The 16,145-nt window shown below is 53.2% G+C and overlaps 1 protein-coding gene across 1 annotated transcript in view; it reads right to left on the bottom strand.

Moving 5' to 3' along the window:
- Positions 1-14,060, bottom strand: part of PHC2 (polyhomeotic homolog 2) — a 105,306-nt gene extending 91,246 nt beyond the window's left edge. Inside the window, exon 1 of the mRNA XM_050931196.1 lies at positions 14,046-14,060. The gene's annotated coding sequence lies outside the window, so the exon portion shown is untranslated. The remainder of the gene's footprint in view (positions 1-14,045) is intronic.
- Between the last annotated feature and the right edge of the window lie 2,085 nt (positions 14,061-16,145).

Genomic DNA, 16,145 nt, shown 5'->3' with positions numbered 1-16,145 from the left:
CTCGGGCCTGGCAAAGTTACTGCAGCTGCCCTGGGGCTGCCCAGTGGGCTCCTGGGCGTCCCCACAGTGCTGTGTGCCATGGCCCCATCTCCGGGGCATCCCTCCTGCCCCAATCCCACTCCACATGGCCATCCGCCACAGCCTCGGATGGGTCACAGAGGGCAGCCACAGGTCCTGCCTGGAAGAGCCCTCCCCAGCCAGACACGCCTCGCTCCGGCCCTCTGGTCTAGCATGTGGGGACCAGAGCAAAGCTGAAGATCTTCCCTCTGGCTCTAGTCCTGTCTCTGCCACCTGCTCCCTGGTGACCGTGGGCCAGGCCTGCTCCTCTCTGCCCATTTCCCCCACTGCTGGCCTGGCTGATCTACTGAGGGGGGATCTTTGGCACAGGGACTGTCTCTCGCTAGGGACCCCAATCTCAGCAGGGGTCAGCAGGTGTGTTTGGGATACCCAGAATGAGAAGGCAGACCAATGGCCTGAATCCTCATTTATCCTGCTCCGGCAGGCCAAGGGGAAACTGAGTGGCAGTCACAGAGTCACAAGCCCTCCAGGCTCCTGTCAGCGCAGCACAGAAGGGCTCTAAAGAAGCGAGAATCAGGCCCCCAGGGACTCTGATTCTCTCCCACCCTAGACCAAGCCCTGAGCATAGCGACCAGGCCCCCCAGGGGGCTGTGGTGCAATTCCCGTCTCTATCAGTGCAGTAATCCCAGCATGGACGAGCTGAGACCCGGGCCCAGCCTGCCTGCATCACTCCATTGCTGAGCGGGCCCTGTGCCGATACCTGGCACCAGTCCGGGGGCACCGGGAGATCCAAAGGGAATGAGAGCTGGTCAGACAGCGGGGCGGCTGGAAAGGCCAGGACTGGGCCAGTGCTCAGACAAGCTGGGTGTGAGGAGGGGCTCGGCTGGCAGTGCCGGGGGAGGGGAAAGTGACACACAGGCAGGAATGTCAGAGATTCCTCGGCTCCTTCCATCCCTCATCTGCCTGAGCAGCTCGCAGCCTATAATGGCTCTGCAGGGATCGGGGCAGATTAAGCCTTGGGGAGCCGGTGCTCTGCAAATGGGGGCCTAATAGCAGATTAAAATAGCTGAAGTTTCCTCCTGGGTGGGGGGCGGGGCTCCTCCCTAAACTGCACAGGCCCTGGGGGCAGTAGGGGGAGGTGGGGAGGGAATTCTGATCACTGAAAATCCCAGAAAATCACCCAACAAGAATAACAGCCGTCCCCATGATGCTAAGGGCAGCAGCGCTGTCCTGCTGGGAACAGGCCCCACTTGGTAACCACAGGGCAGGCAGCAGGCCTGCGGTCACCGCTGGGTTTCACTGCATGGGGGCTGTCGGGTTAGGAAGCTGATACCAGCACAGCCTAATCCCTCCTCCTCCTGCTAATGAGATCTTGAATTATGAAAGGGTGACAATGTGGCCTAGTGATTAGAGCAGGGGACTGCGCATCAGGGGAGTCAAGGTCTATAGCTGATGCTGCCGCTGACTCCCTGTGTGACTCTGGGGCAGTCACTTCCCTCTGCTGCCTCCACCTCTAAAATACCGGTACTGGGGGAATGAGCTGCAGTGACACATGCAGAGGTCCTGTCACCATATGATGCCCTCCCTGCCCTCAAAATGCCACCTCACTTGCACCCGGACCACCAAAACACAAGCCTAATTTGGCACCTGACCTCAAGAAGATGGAGACCTGGGGCTGATGGTGTCCCCCATCATGCACCATGGAACAACATGCCCCCTTGAAGGCTGGAACTGCAGTGCCAGTGCTGCTGGAGGGGAGTCTAGTGCAGGAGCTGTGGGTGCGAAGCAAACTATGGGAGCACTGCTAATAACAGAACATTGACTCCTACAAGAGGCAGCATTGCATGCAAGGTGCATGGCCTGCGCTCCACGAATGGGAGAGATGGGGTGGGTGTGCGACAGAGACATTATTAAATACACACACGGTGATGGCAAAGATTCCTGGGCACTGTTCGCAAAAGGAGAGATGCCGCCCCAATGCCCTGGCAGAATTCAAACCTGGGTGTGACATTCTGTACCTCGTGGGAACACGCTACACCCCCAAGTTCATCTTTATAATATCATTGTGTGGTGTCCAATGCAAAGTTTGTCATGTCGGGGTCTTCAGAAGGCTCATGATGCACTGAGCATTGTTGTTATAGTAATGTTGTAGGTTATAATTTCATGTATGTAGTTATAAGGCTGAACATGTATTCTCATGGCTTAAACCAAGCCCAGGAAAAACTCCCCAAGAGCAGAGAGGCAGTTCACACCTCATCAGGGCATGTATGGGACAAACCCAGCCCATCCTAACAGGAACAAAGGACATTGGCCTAGGCAGCAACAAAGGATCTTTTAAAAGCAGCAAAGAGTTCTGTGGCACCTTATAGACTAACAGATGTTTTGGAGCATGAGCTTTCCTGGGTGAATACCCACTTCGTCGGATGCATGTAGTGGAAATTTCCAGGGGCAGGTATATATATGCAAGCCAGAAGCAGGCTAGAGATAACAAGGTTAGTTCAATCAGGGAGGATGAGGCCCTCTTCTAGCAGTTGAGGTGTGAAAACCAAGGGAGGAGAAACTGCTTTTGTAGTTGGCAAGCCCATTCACAGTCTTTCTTTAATCCTGAGCTGATGGTGTCAAATTTGCAGACGAACTTAAGCTCAGCAGTTTCTCTTTGAAGTCTGGTCCTGAAGTTTTTTGGCTGCAGGATGGCTACCTTTACATCTGCTATTGTGTGGCTAGGGAGACTGAAGTGTTCTCCTACAGGTTTTTGTATATTGCCATTCCTCATATCTGATTTGTGTCCATTTATCCTTTTCCGTAGGGACTGTCCAGTTTGGCCGATGTACATAGCAGAGGGGCATTGCTGGCATGAACATGAACATGCAGAGTCTGTGCATGAACAGCCCATGAGTGGGGGTTCCCACAGCAGAGCAGGGTCAGGCTGGCTCCCAGAGTCAAGGATTGGGGTGACCTAGCAGATCACCGGCCCGGATAACACCAGGGGAACATCACACTGGATCATTACAACCCATTTCTGACCTAACACTCTCCCTGCCATTGAAGGGTCGAGGTTCTTCCTCACTTCCTGCCCTGAAGTGCTGTGCAGAGTCGCAGTTCACTAGTCCCCCCAGAGGGGCTGCCTGGCTCTACTGGGTGATTCATAGGCCTGGTCTACACTAGGGGATGGGGTCGATGAGAGATACACAACTTCAGCTACGGGAGTACCATAGCTGGAGGGACGGAGGGAGGGAGGAAAGGATAGGATAGGATAGGATAGCTCAGTGGTTTGAGCATTGGCCTGCTAAATCCAGGGTTGTGAGTTCAATCCTTGAGGGGGCCATTTGGGGATTTAATTGGGAATTGGTCCTGCTTTGAGGAGGGGATTAGACTAGATGATCTTCTGAGGTCCCTTCCAAGCCTAATAATCTATGATTCTATGAAGTCAGAGTATCTTATTTCAACTTACCTCTCGTCCTCACGGTGCAGGATCGACATCCGCGGCAACCTCTGTTGACTCCACTACCGCCACTCGCCCTAGTGGAGTTCCGGAGTCAACCAGCACACGTTTGGGGATCGATATATCGCAACTAGATGAGACGTGGTATATCGATCCCTGATAAACCAATCGCTATCCGGCGGGTAGTGTAGACATACCTCAAGGCTGCACAGAGCTTGGTACAAGCAGCATGGTTCAGAAAACCCTTAGGCACCTGCCCATCAAATAGAAGATCCTCTGCACCCTCCTCGAATGGGGAAGGCAGCACTGAGCAAACAGCCACATCTGCTACCTGCCTGAGTGCCTCTTTGCACCAGGCTGATACCGGCATGGACAGCGCTGGTGAGATTACACCAAACCCACAGCAGTGTCAGTGAGGGGAGCCAGGCCCAGATCCTAGCTCCCAGCGCAGGCCTCTGTCCACTCCCTGTAGCATGTACAGTTCATTTGATGGGTCTGCCTAAGGCAGCAGGGCCCAGATCCCTAAAGATATTTAGGCTCTTAACTCCCATTTATGTCAGTGAGAGTTAGGTGCTTCGGTACCTTTGGGGAATCTAGGCCCAGGGTAAGAGGAACGGAGGGCAAAATCTAATCAAGCAATTTCCTACCTGTCCTGGCATGGAGATGAGTGACTCTTCCTGTTATGGCTTTGGGAGGGGCTTGCAGAGCAGGCACCACTGGGGAAGCTAGACAGAAGGTGGAGACAGAATAATAAAAGAGAAAGGAAAGACAAGGGCAGGGAGATCAAAGTGTCTGGGGCACACTCGTTCCTGTGCCTCTGGTGTTGCTCACACCTAGAAGGGTCAAAGGACGCAGTAGCCTTTGGAATTGTTTTACTGATACATGGCCCAGAATGTGCCATTCCCAGATTAAGCATATTCATGTGCTCCTGCTCTTGGCACAAATAATAGGACCTAGAGCCTCAGCACACACAGGGAGGAAGCCCCAGACTGCCTGCTCCTGATGCATGGACAAAGCTGTACCCATGGACCCTGGGCCGCTGACAGTTCTGCACCATTATGGCTAGTGATGCAAATTGTAGGCTGCTAAGAATTTCAGCCTTGGAGCCACATACAGTCTCACCCCGCCCCAGAGCAGAGCTCTGTGCAGCTCCCCAACTTGTCTCTCTCAGTAACAGAAGCATGTCCAATAAAAGATATGACCTCCTCCACCTTGTCTCGCTCATATCCTGGGACCGACATGGCTGCACCACCACAGCCGTTCTCCCCATCAGATGGAGGAATAACGAAAAGCCCCGCAGGTGTTAATGTCTTCCAAAGTCAGGGTCTTCCAGTGGAAACACTGAGAGCCCTTATTTCCAGAAGTGATGGTAGGTGAGGCCAGAGAGCTCAGGAGAGACACCAGAGAGACCAGCACCGCACCTGTGTACCATGGAGAGCACACGTATATACCCCTGAGAGCGCCAGGGGCTGCACCCACACTCATCCCTGGAGAGCAGCATGTGGAACACAGCAGCACACCATGGCCTGGATCTCACCATAGAAGACCCCCAAAGGCTTCACTGATATACCACAAAAAGCCTTGTGGCTTGTGTCTGTGCATTGACAGCACCACAGACAGTGCTGCAGGGCATCATGCACCCCGGAGAGCACTAGGGGCTGTACTGATGTCCCACGGACGGTGCCACAGAGAAGGCTGCATTCACAGCGAGGAGTCATGGCCTGACATGTAACTAAGGCTCACGGTGCAGCCTGTATCTATGTACCACGGACAGCACTGCAGGGCACCACTGACCAGACCCGTGTACCATGGACAGCACCCTGGAGACTGCTGGCCAGCCGTGTACCATGGAGAGCCCAGGAGGGGACTTTGGGGTGCCTGGGCACCAAGGAGAGCATGGCAGGCTCCTCTGGGCCATGCCCAGGGGCCACTGGCTGCGCCCTGGGCACTCACTCTCTTTCCATCACACTTTTTCTTCTCCAATAGGCCATGCTCATAAGGGGGAGGGACAACATGCTAGGAGATGGGGGAGGAGCTGGATTTTGGCAAAGGGGGCGAGGTTCCTGGAGGGATATTTTGCATTTTCCCATTCCCCAACACGAGTTGGATGGAGGTCGTTCCCCGATGGGTCTGTTTTAGGGGCAGAGGGAGGACGGAGAGCCATGAGGCAGGCAGGAGAAGATGGATGGGTTTGTGGCACATGCAACACAGGGCTTTGGTTTCTTAGCCCCAGCCATACAAAGAAAGAAGCAGGAATTGACTGTATGTATTAGCATCTCCCTGACATGCCGAGATCTCGCATATATTTGCTTCTCATCAGCAGAGTAATCCTCCCGCTCTCCTCAAACAAGAATGTCCCTACTGCAAAGCTCCTGTCCCTCAGCACAGGTGGTTTGCAGTGAAGTAAACAGAGACACAGGCTTCAGTTACGCTCATTTGACTGACTCTAGATCCTGTCCTTTCTGCAGACTCCCTTCGCAATGCCCAGCGTCCTCCTGACCCAGTTCCCAAAGGCTGAGTGCAGTTTGGTACCAGGCAGACATCTCAAGCAGGGAACTGTTCCTCTCAAGCAAGCCAGAGTCAGAGCTTGATGCACTGGGGGATCTGGAGTAACCTCACTGAGGTCGCTGGATGCTCAGCACTGTGGAACATAGGACCACTTTCTTAGGTGCCTCAATCAGGATACAGGAGCCTGACTTCTGGCCCCCAGTTTTAGAAATCTTGGCTCCAGTGAGTTCTTAGCTGCCCTGGGGGACTGAGGGCTCTGCCTGCCCAGGTCTCAGGAGCAGCGCTGAAATCCTGCATTTCCCCTCTCTCAGGTACTCCCATGGCCACCATCACCGCTGTGTCGGAGCATGTCACAATCCTTAAAGCATTAATCCTCCAACACGCCTGCGAGCTAAGCCTATTAGCCCCATTGCACAGATGGGAAACTGAGGCATGGAGCTGCAATGAGTTGCCCAAGGGCACACAGGGAGTCTGGGGCAGAGCTCACCTCTTCCTAGCAGCTCAGGCTAGTGCGTCAGCCACTGGGCCAGCCTTCCTCCAGCCTTTGGATTTGTTAAAAAAAGGCCCTGCCCAACAGCTCTTAGAGCTAGACCATCAGCTAGAGCACTTTCACAGCCACTCATTGCAACTGCAGAGACCAGATTCAGCCACACCCCTATGGCAAAACCACACCAATCAGCTGTGCCAAAAAGGACGGCCCTTTCTCCCACTGCAGCCTCCCCCGGCTCTCAGCAGGGAAGGAGAAGCCCTGCAGCAGGCACAAAGGGCCGAAGATTCCAGTGGGTTGGCACCCAGGATTCAGAGGAAGAGGCTCTCATGCATGGGATGCCATGCCAGCAGCCCTTCCTCTCCCAAGGGAACCCCTCCACGGGTTACAAAATGGCAGTGGGGAACCAGCTCACTCTTGACCTGAGATCCTAAGCCACCCAGAGACCCCCAGGCTGCCAATACAGGTCACAGTGCACTGAGATCCTGGGATGGCCAGATGCATTCTACTCTGACTGGATTTTGGCTGCAGCCCTGTGTCGCGCCATCAGCTGTCTAGTCTCAAGCTCCACAGATAATGGTAGCAGGGTCTGACTCTGGAGAATAGGCCTCAGTCTTGTTGCTGGATCCTGCTGGAAAGCACCACTCTGGCCTCTGCTGCAACCTGGTCATCTAACAAGGCCCCAAAGCTGTAGACTGGAGGGACAAAGAGCTGCCTCTGCCTCAAAGGGCTGACATGGCACCATTAGCAGAGTCTGGGGCATCAGGTGTTTCACTTAGTAAAGAGAAGAGGAAGGCCCGACTCGATCTCCGTCTACAAGTATTTACACGGGGAGCAGAACAGGCTCTTCTGTCTAGCAGAGGAAGGTCCAACACAAGCCAATGGCTGGAAGTTGAAGCTGGACGAATTGTCAGACTGACAACAAGGCGCACATTTTAACAGGGAGGGTACATGGTTCTCATCCAGTGGTTACTGGAACAACTTACCAGGGCCATGCTAGATTCTCCATCACTGTCAATTTTTAACTCCACATTGGGTGTTTTCTCAAGCTCTGCTCTAGGGATTACTGTAGGGAAGCTCTCTAGCCTCGGCTATGAAGGAGATCAGATAAGATGATTACAGCAGTTACTTTTGGCCTTGGAATCTCTGAATAACCAGTCACAAGAGCTGATACTTCTACAGCATCCTTCACCCTGAAGGGTCCCAGGGCGTTTGATAACCTGTGAATCTGAATCTTGGCAAGTCAAGTGCAAAATCTGACTCTCTGGTCTTCCAGAGCTTCCCACCCGTTGCACTGGCATGATGACAATGCAAGCTGCATCGGTGCAGGGCAATGGAGAACCTGGCCTAGTGCACACACTCATTGCTGAAGTGGAAAGTACCAGCCGTTAAAAGCACGCAGTAACACGACCCAAGCTGAGGACAGGAAGCAAAGAATACTGTATCCAATTGACGCGGCAGACAGAACCTAAGTTCCGGGTAGAATGTACCTGTCTAAGATACCACGAAGTCTTACAAGAGGTACCAGGGGATGTGCAAATGTAACCCACACACCTTCTGGGTATGGTGTTCTGACCCATCTAGTGGCACTTAGAAAAAGAGAGAGATTATGAGTCTGCTCCACAGCCTTAGTTACCAAGCAGTTGGCTTTTAGCTCACACAGTAGAGGCTCATGCACTAACCTCTGAAGGTCCCAGTTTTGATCCGGACAAGCGGGGTCTGTCCGCATTACACAAAGACACAAGTGGGCAGGCCATGATTTTATATCTCAGCTCTCTCAATAGCCCGTGGGGCATTTCTGTCTCAGAAGTACAAGCACTCAGCAATGAATCCCTAACACCAGCTCCTACAACATTTAGGTTTCCCTTAGAGATTTTGATCAGGCCTGACGCTATCTGGTTTGTGAGGGCTAGTCTACACTGACAACGTTAAAGCGCTTTAATGTGGTTTGTGTGGTTGCGGCAGAGTGCGGGGAGAGAGCTCTAAAAACCCACCTCTACGAGGTGTGCAGCTGCCGGCTCTCAGCGCTGGTGCACTGTCTACACTGCTGCTTTGCAGCTGAAACTTACAGCACTCAGGGATGTGTTTTTTCACACCCCTGAGCGAAAAAGTTGCAGTGCTGTAACGTGCCAGTGTAGACAAGCCCTCAGGCCCAGCGATATCACACCCCAAAGGTAGCATGGCTGCTGGCCATAGAAGAGCACTGCACATTACACAGAGAGTGCAATTCACATGAAATGAGTGCCGGTCTCTGGTCATTCAGTAATTGTCTCAGAATTGTCACTGCAGTTGAGGATTAGCTCTGTAAGGCTGAGGATTGGCTCTATTAATTACAAGAGCTGCCTAGTCTCTATTGAGTGGCTGGGTGAGTCCATGCAGGTAAAAGAAGAACTTATCCAAGCCTTCTAGGAACCGGTGGGCTAATTAAGCTTTTCTCTTTTTATCCAGGCTCCAGGTAATTTAGAGGTGAATCAACAACCCCTCCAATTTACTAGTTAACTGCACAGAGTCATTGCAGTCCACATGGAGCATCTAAAGAGCTAGGTAATGAGTCCTGTCTATAGGAATTTAAACCATAATGTAGAATTCTGGAGCCGGGATAGAATTCTCTAGCATGGCCCAAAAAAATGATGGAAAAAGCTGATCTTCAGCTGATCTGACCCACAGATTTTTAACAGACAATGATCACGTTTTCTATACCATGCTAGAGAATTCTATTCCTGCTCTAGAATTCTATAGAATGGCTATAGGCAGGATCTCATTTTCTATTAAATCCTGTAGGTTTCCTAGAACAATTTCTATCAATCTCAGTAGATGTCTATAGACCTATTGCTTTAAACATGCCATAGAACTTTTCCACATGAGTTTGAGCTGATTCATTCAGTCACGGAGCAGGAACACTAACTCATGTCAATCAATTTTTTTTTTTCTTCTGAGCTGCAGAATCTTTTTTCTGGAAGAAGAGAGATTCCCAATCCTAATTTCCAAAGTTGAGACTGGGGGAAACCAGTGGGCCCTGGGCTGGGATTCAAGAGGCCTGGTTTATATTCCTGGCTTTGCCACTGGCCCGCTGGATGACCTTGGATCAGTCACAGCACTGCTCTGTGCCTTGGTTTCCCCACCTGTAAAGTGGCGATAATGATACTGACCTGCTCTGAGCTTTAGGGCAGAAAAGTGCTAAATAAGCACTAGGTATTATCACTACTTGCGTGCTGCAGGTTTGTATTCATTAGCAGGCACAAACGCCAGCTTTCCAAGACTCCAGCTATTGAATTTCGCTCCTGCATTTTATCAAAGCCTTCTCAATAAAGTTCTCTCTCTTTCATTGCCGCTTCTCAGAGAAGAAACTTTAGAAGCAACAGAAAAAGATTCAGATCACAGGTAAAGTCTCATTAGTGCTTCAGCAATTGTCAAGACCCTAAAGGAACAATGGCAAAGATCAGGCACATGGATGGTCCCACGCCTTCTCACTCTTTCCAGGTACATCCTGACAGCGTAATTCCAGGCCATAGACTTACACCCAGATATATTAAAAAAGCTGGATAGTATGATCAGCCCATTCCAGTATTTGCTGCATGGGCCCAGTGCTGAATGTCCTTTCATCTCCAAAATCAATGGGAGGTAAGGGTGCAGAGCACCTCACAGGCTTGGGCCCCCAGTCCGCCTTTTGAGTGCTACTCAAATGTACCATGAGAAAAAGAATTTTGTGGCAATCTTTTGACGCTGCTTCCTTCCTTTGCCAGGGCCCCCAACAGAACCAAACCCAGCAGCCCCTTCCTCCGGGTCTTTTCCTGCTCTACATTTTTATACTCAAACGATAAGCTTTTCGTTAGCACTGTTTAGTTTCTAAGCAACCTGAGAAACCCTTCCTGGGTTGCTGTTAGCTGCCGAAGATCCTCCCCTCACTGTGGTCTAGAGCTCCGGCATTAGCTGAGGGACCAGTTCTACCACTGATGGGTTGTACAGCCGTGGGCATGTTCCTTCCCCCTCTCTCTCGCTCTCAGTTTCTCCATCTGTAAAATGGGGCTAATGATATTGATGAACTGGGAGCTCTGTGAATGAAAAGCATTAGCTTTACAAGTTAGCTCTTATCCCTCTCCATAGTACTTACAGGGCACCTACCACCTGAGTATCTGAGCACTTTCCCTAGCCCAGCTCCACAGAGCCATTATCTCCACTTTACAGCTGCTGAACTGAAGCACCCAGATGCTATGGGCCAGATCCTGGGGAGGCACCCAGATCTTATTGAAATCAGCTGGGTCTAGCTGGCTTGCCCCTGCTCACACAAGGAGTCTACAGAAGAACAAGGACCTGAACGCAGTTCTCCTAAGTCCTGTACTGCTGCCCAAACCACTTGGCCATCCTTCCTCCCTGTGCAATAAGGCCAAGTCTACACCTACAAATTACACTGACCTAGCTACATTACTCCAGGCTACGACAAAAGTCATGTGCTGACTTAACCGCTGGTGTAGATGCATTTAGACCAATGGAAAAATTCTTCCATCAACCTAGTGACTGCCTCTCAGGGAGGTGGATTAACTACATTGGTGAAACCACCCTTCTGGATGGAGGAAGCGTCTATGCTACAATGCTACAATGGCACAGCTGCAGTGCCGAAGAGTCACTAGCAACCAGCTGAGGTTGTGTAAGAGAAACACTCGCTTGCCATGCCATGTCACTCATCCCTCCCACTCTCACTGACTCCATGGAGAAACCAGCTTCAACCTTGCAGACGGACCCACAGCATCTCCATAGCTCACAGCGTAAGGCTGAACCATGGCTCTGGCCCTGTATTTTCCCCTGGAGCATGTCGCCTATCCCAGGGCATGATATTCATTTTCTTGAGGATGGAGCTACCTGCTCCGACATCCGTATTCCACACCATCCTCCATTCCAAGCAGGCCTGTGGGCTCAGCCCGGTCAGCTTATCCCCCACTCAAGATTCTTTATTGTAAAAAGCTGCTGACACACACAGTCCAGCTTCTTAACCTGCCAGCCAAGCAGGTGAGACTCTCCAGTGGACTTGTCTTACACAAAGCCTGAAGGTCAACCAACTTGAGCATTGCCTGGCCAGCGGGGACGTGAGCTCTCAGCTGGGAATGCCCTGCCCTGCCCTAGCTTGCAGACTGGGGCCCTGCCTGCATTCCTATCCCAGTCTGTCTGTCTGGTGCTCAGAGCCTTAACCAGAAAGAATTTTGCAAATCACCTCCTCGAAATCAGCTTTCGGATCTCAGTGGAAAAACCAGGAGAAGGGCTCTGGACTTGGCCTCTGTTCAGCCCAAAGAGGATCCAAAGACCTTGTTTATCCAAACCAGATCTTGGATCCTTCAGTCAACATCCGTCTCCGGGCGTAAGCATAACACAGGTTCATTCAGTGCCTCTGCCTCCTCCAACCTCAAGGGCCTGATCCTTCAGCCTGTGCTCCAGAACAGATTCTATTGATGTCGAAGTCTGTATGAGTTTTGCCATCAACCCCAATGAGTGCAAGTTTGATCCCTCAATCCTTTCCCAGGCAAAGCTCTCACGGACTTCAGTGAGGTTCCAGACAGGAGGATTTGGCCTGAGGTTTCCACGCTGTGAAGAACCGAGTGGAGATTACGAGAGCCCTAGGGATCTACTCTCTTGAACACAAGTAAAGCCATGCACAACAGGAAATATGTCCTCAAAGCGGGGTGCTCTAGCTGTTACTTCCAGCCATCCAGCAAGCTGCAGGCACATCCCACCCTGCTCTTTGTTGCTGCTCAGCATTATGTCTAAGAGTTGTGTTCTGGCTTTTGCTGGGCCAGCATTCCTCCAGTCCCAGGAAGCAAGAAACTGATACAGAATGAAACAGCAACAGAGCAGTCCGTGTTCTATGGGCCCAGACGTGAATTAATTCAGCCTCGCAGCCCCTGCTGCCATATGGGTGAGTGTCACTAACTTCACTCATGGATGCTGAAGCTGGGGCCCAGTAAGGTGAAGGGAATCACAGATCCCACAGCACTGGATGCCCAGGCTTGTGCTCAGTAGTGACATTGTAAGCCCAAGTGTCAATGGAGATACCCAGAGCAAGGAGTGGCAGAAAATGGGTATTGTAAGGAAACCAGCCACATAGTTTTCTCTTTCCTCTCGTGTTTTGCTCTAAGTAGATCCACGCATAGAAGGATGGGCCCTAACCCAGGCTATGCCCTAGAGCTGGCCTGGAGCATCCTGCTGATACCATCATCAGGTAAGGCAGGTGGAGAATGCTACAGGCCAAGGAAGGAATCCGTCACCTGTGATCCACAGAGAAGCTCATCCAGCAAACAGCTGTAACAGATCTGCAGTGTCCTAGGGCAGGGGGAGGGGCAGAACCCTTGAGATGTCTAAGGTCAGCTATGAACACACCAGCTGATTGCCCCTGGGTCTGTGCCATAAAAACATCTCAGACAATCCCGCCAGGACAGGCTGCCACAAAGCAAACCCATCAAGCAGCCCCAGTGGACTAGTGGCAGGCAGACCAGGGAGCGAAGAGCCATGTGGAGAAGGGTCATTCAAGGAATGAGCTGTGTAATCTATCAGTACTTTGCTGGGAATGCCCAATAACCACAGCTCGATGCCTGTTCTTGGCACACAAGGGGCACCACAGGCAGACCTGTCCCCTGTGTACAGCAAAGCAGATCTGTGCTCCTCAAGCCATGGGGATCCACACCAGGGTTTCACCAGCTGAGTACCTGGGACAGATGCTGGGCCAAGGCAAGTGAATGGGAGAATCCAGGGTTGGGTTATCTCCACCAAGAGCATGTGGAGACGCAACAAACAACTATCAACCCCAGAGCCACAAAAATTCCCTCTGCCATCGGTTCTGAGCCTGCACCAGCAGCACTGGGGGATCAAAGTGAAATGTTCCACAGGGCTCTCAGCGGAGCCATCAGACAGTCACAGCCAGCCTTTCCCTCACCGGCAACCGCCACGGAGCCGGGGTTGTCCCCATGGCATGGTCCTTGCAGACGCGAGCTAATCAGTGTGCCATATGGGGAAGGGAGGGCAGCAGAGGAAGGGCACCAAGAGACAGGATTAAACATTAACCCTTTGCAGACAGAGACAGGCGTCAGGGATCAGCCAGCACACACTGCAGAGAAATGAGTGTGAGCGAATGCCCCTTCAGGAGGCATGCCCCTGTCCTAGGTCACTGCTTTAAGGTGCCACAAACATTCCCACTATAATTATGTTCAGCCTTTACTTACAGGCCGGACTTAATTAGGTGACAGACACCTCACAGGTCCCTTTGGTGGCTACTTACAGTAGCTAGTAATAGCCATCCTTTTAATTTATCTGGAGCATTTCATTTAAACATCTCAAGGTGCCTTACAAAGCTGGGTGAGAATGATCACCCCCATTTAACAAGCAGATAAGCTGAGGCACAGAGCAAGGCAGCAACTCAGCGACAAGAACCACGAGTCCTGACTCCCAGCCGCCTTCTCTAACCACTGGACACTGCTCCCTTCCACACCCTGGGCCCAGACAACTCCGGGTCACACGCTCCGGAGCCACACACCCAGCCTGCTGTTCTTGGAAGGCCAGCGGGAGGTGCGAAGCCCGCTGCCCGGGCCAAGGCCCAGCGGTACATACCTGCCGCCTGCGTGTGTGCAGGGCATGTGCCAAGCAGCTCGGCGTGCTGCTCCCACCAGCCATGACAGGCTGGCCTCCGAAGGGTTACGCTGAAGGTGCTTGTGTGTGGAGTGGGCTCTGGCTGGGCTCCCCTAGGCCAGGGGCCTGAAGCCAGCAGAGCTCAGCCTGAGCCAGCGTGCCCAGGCCCTGCAGCTGCTCCCCGGCTCCCACGCCTCGTCGCCTACCAGTGGGCGCCTGGCGGTGCCCTGCTCTCCTGCTGCCTCTCCCCGTCAGACAGCCGAGCAGGGGAGAAAAATGCCATAATTCATCAGCATTCCAATGTGGCTCACGTGCCTGGCGCCGCCAATGGCAGCTCCAGCCGGGCTGGCCTGGCCCTGCCTCCTCCCGCTCCTGGGAAACAGCCTTGGCAGGTCAGTGAGCTGCAGGCCTCAGCCACTCTCCATAGCAACAGGGGCAGGGGAAGGGGGGCAGTGTGGGGAAGAGCAGAACTCCTTCCCCATGGAGCTGCCATGGCCCCAGCACAGCGCCTCGGGTGGGCGTTTGTGGCTAGGGGCCGCGGTACCACCCAGAGCCCCAACTGCCCGGAGGCCCTGACCCCCTTGTGCCACACAGCCCGGCTCCTGGAGTGCCGAGCCCCGCTGACATGATAGGGGCAGAGGGAGCACCGCCACCAGGCGCTGGCGATGGGCAGACGCCAGCCCCACCGGGCAGATGCTGGTGGAGTGGAGCAGACGCTAGCCCCACTGGATGGATACTGGCCCCACTGGCCAGATGCTGATGGTGTGGGGCAGATGCTGGCCTCACTGAGCACATACTGATGGTATGGGGCAGATGCCAACCCCAATAGACAGATACCAGCCCCACTAGCAGTGAGCTGGCGTCACTCCTCCTTTTGGTGCTCTGGGCTCTGCCACCCTTCACTGTTAGGCCAGCGGGTGCTGGGCCCGTTTGGTGACCACTGCAGAGTGTGTCGTGGAATGGGTGCAGAAGGATTGTTTACGGAGGCTGCTGGACACAGCCAGATGCTGTGGTGCCCTCTGGCTTGCCAGTTCATGCCGTCTGGGCTGCCTCGTGTTGCCATGCATGGGCTCTAGTTATCCGTCGCCCTGCATCTGGTGCAGGCATTGGCACCAGTGCAGCGAGGGTATCAAATACTCCTGCCCTGAGGTGGGGGTTAAAGTCACTTTGTACGAGTATAAATGGTAGCAGGGTGCGATGTGGCGTCCACCCCACAGGACTGGAGGGGGTTCAGGTGGCCAAGCAGGACTATTAACTCCACAGGCTGCACTTGGAGGAAGAGCCAGCGATCACAAGCAGGTTCAGCTGGGCAGGAACAGGCAGGGCCTCTAAAGCCAGGAAGCTAGCATCCGATGGGGAGGTGGGGGAGCAGCTACTGGGAAAGGGCAGGAAGTCACTCCTGAGAGGAGGGAACCTGGACTGGCAAACCCAGGGGGAGGAGGGCAGGAGGTTGAGCTGCAAAGTAGGAAGGAGTCCAGAGGAAGAGCAACATGGCCTGGGAGTGAGCAGGCCACTGTTGCTAGAGGTAGGGTCCCTGAGCTGGAACCCAGGGTAGGGGGCGGGTGGGCCCAGGTTCCCCTGCCAGCCACTGGAGGAGTGGCATGGTCAGAGCTGTGAAGGGAAGACTGCCATTTCGTCCAGTGGGACTTTGCTACCTCTGGAAGGGGACAGTGTGTGGTGACCCGGCTGGAGAGCCGAGTCACAAAGAGGAGGCTACAGATCCTAGAACGAGAGGGGCTGCAGGGTGAGATAGGATGAGGAGACACCACCAGAAGAGGGTGCAGTGCCTGGCAGAGCTAATTCCCAGGGTAGCCAGGAGGAGGCACCAGTAGCAGTGACTGGATTCTGTGACACAGGGTGATGGTGAATCAGACCCAGCACCTTCCTAGGCCCTGCTGCTGAATACACTGCAGCCACTAAGGGGTGGAAGTAGCTTCCACTGGAGCACTGCCTCCTCCTACCCACTCACAGGTTGTCCATGTTGACATTTTAACCGAGCAGTGTCCTGGGCACACTGGCAGGGGAAGCTCTAGAAATACCATCGCACACTCAGGGACTGGTGTCCGTGTGCATGTGAAACTG

The sequence above is a fragment of the Gopherus flavomarginatus genome, chromosome 21 (assembly GCF_025201925.1).
Source record: "Gopherus flavomarginatus isolate rGopFla2 chromosome 21, rGopFla2.mat.asm, whole genome shotgun sequence".
Classification (NCBI taxonomy): domain Eukaryota; kingdom Metazoa; phylum Chordata; order Testudines; family Testudinidae; genus Gopherus; species Gopherus flavomarginatus.
This window is presented reverse-complemented; position numbering and strand designations above follow the sequence as displayed.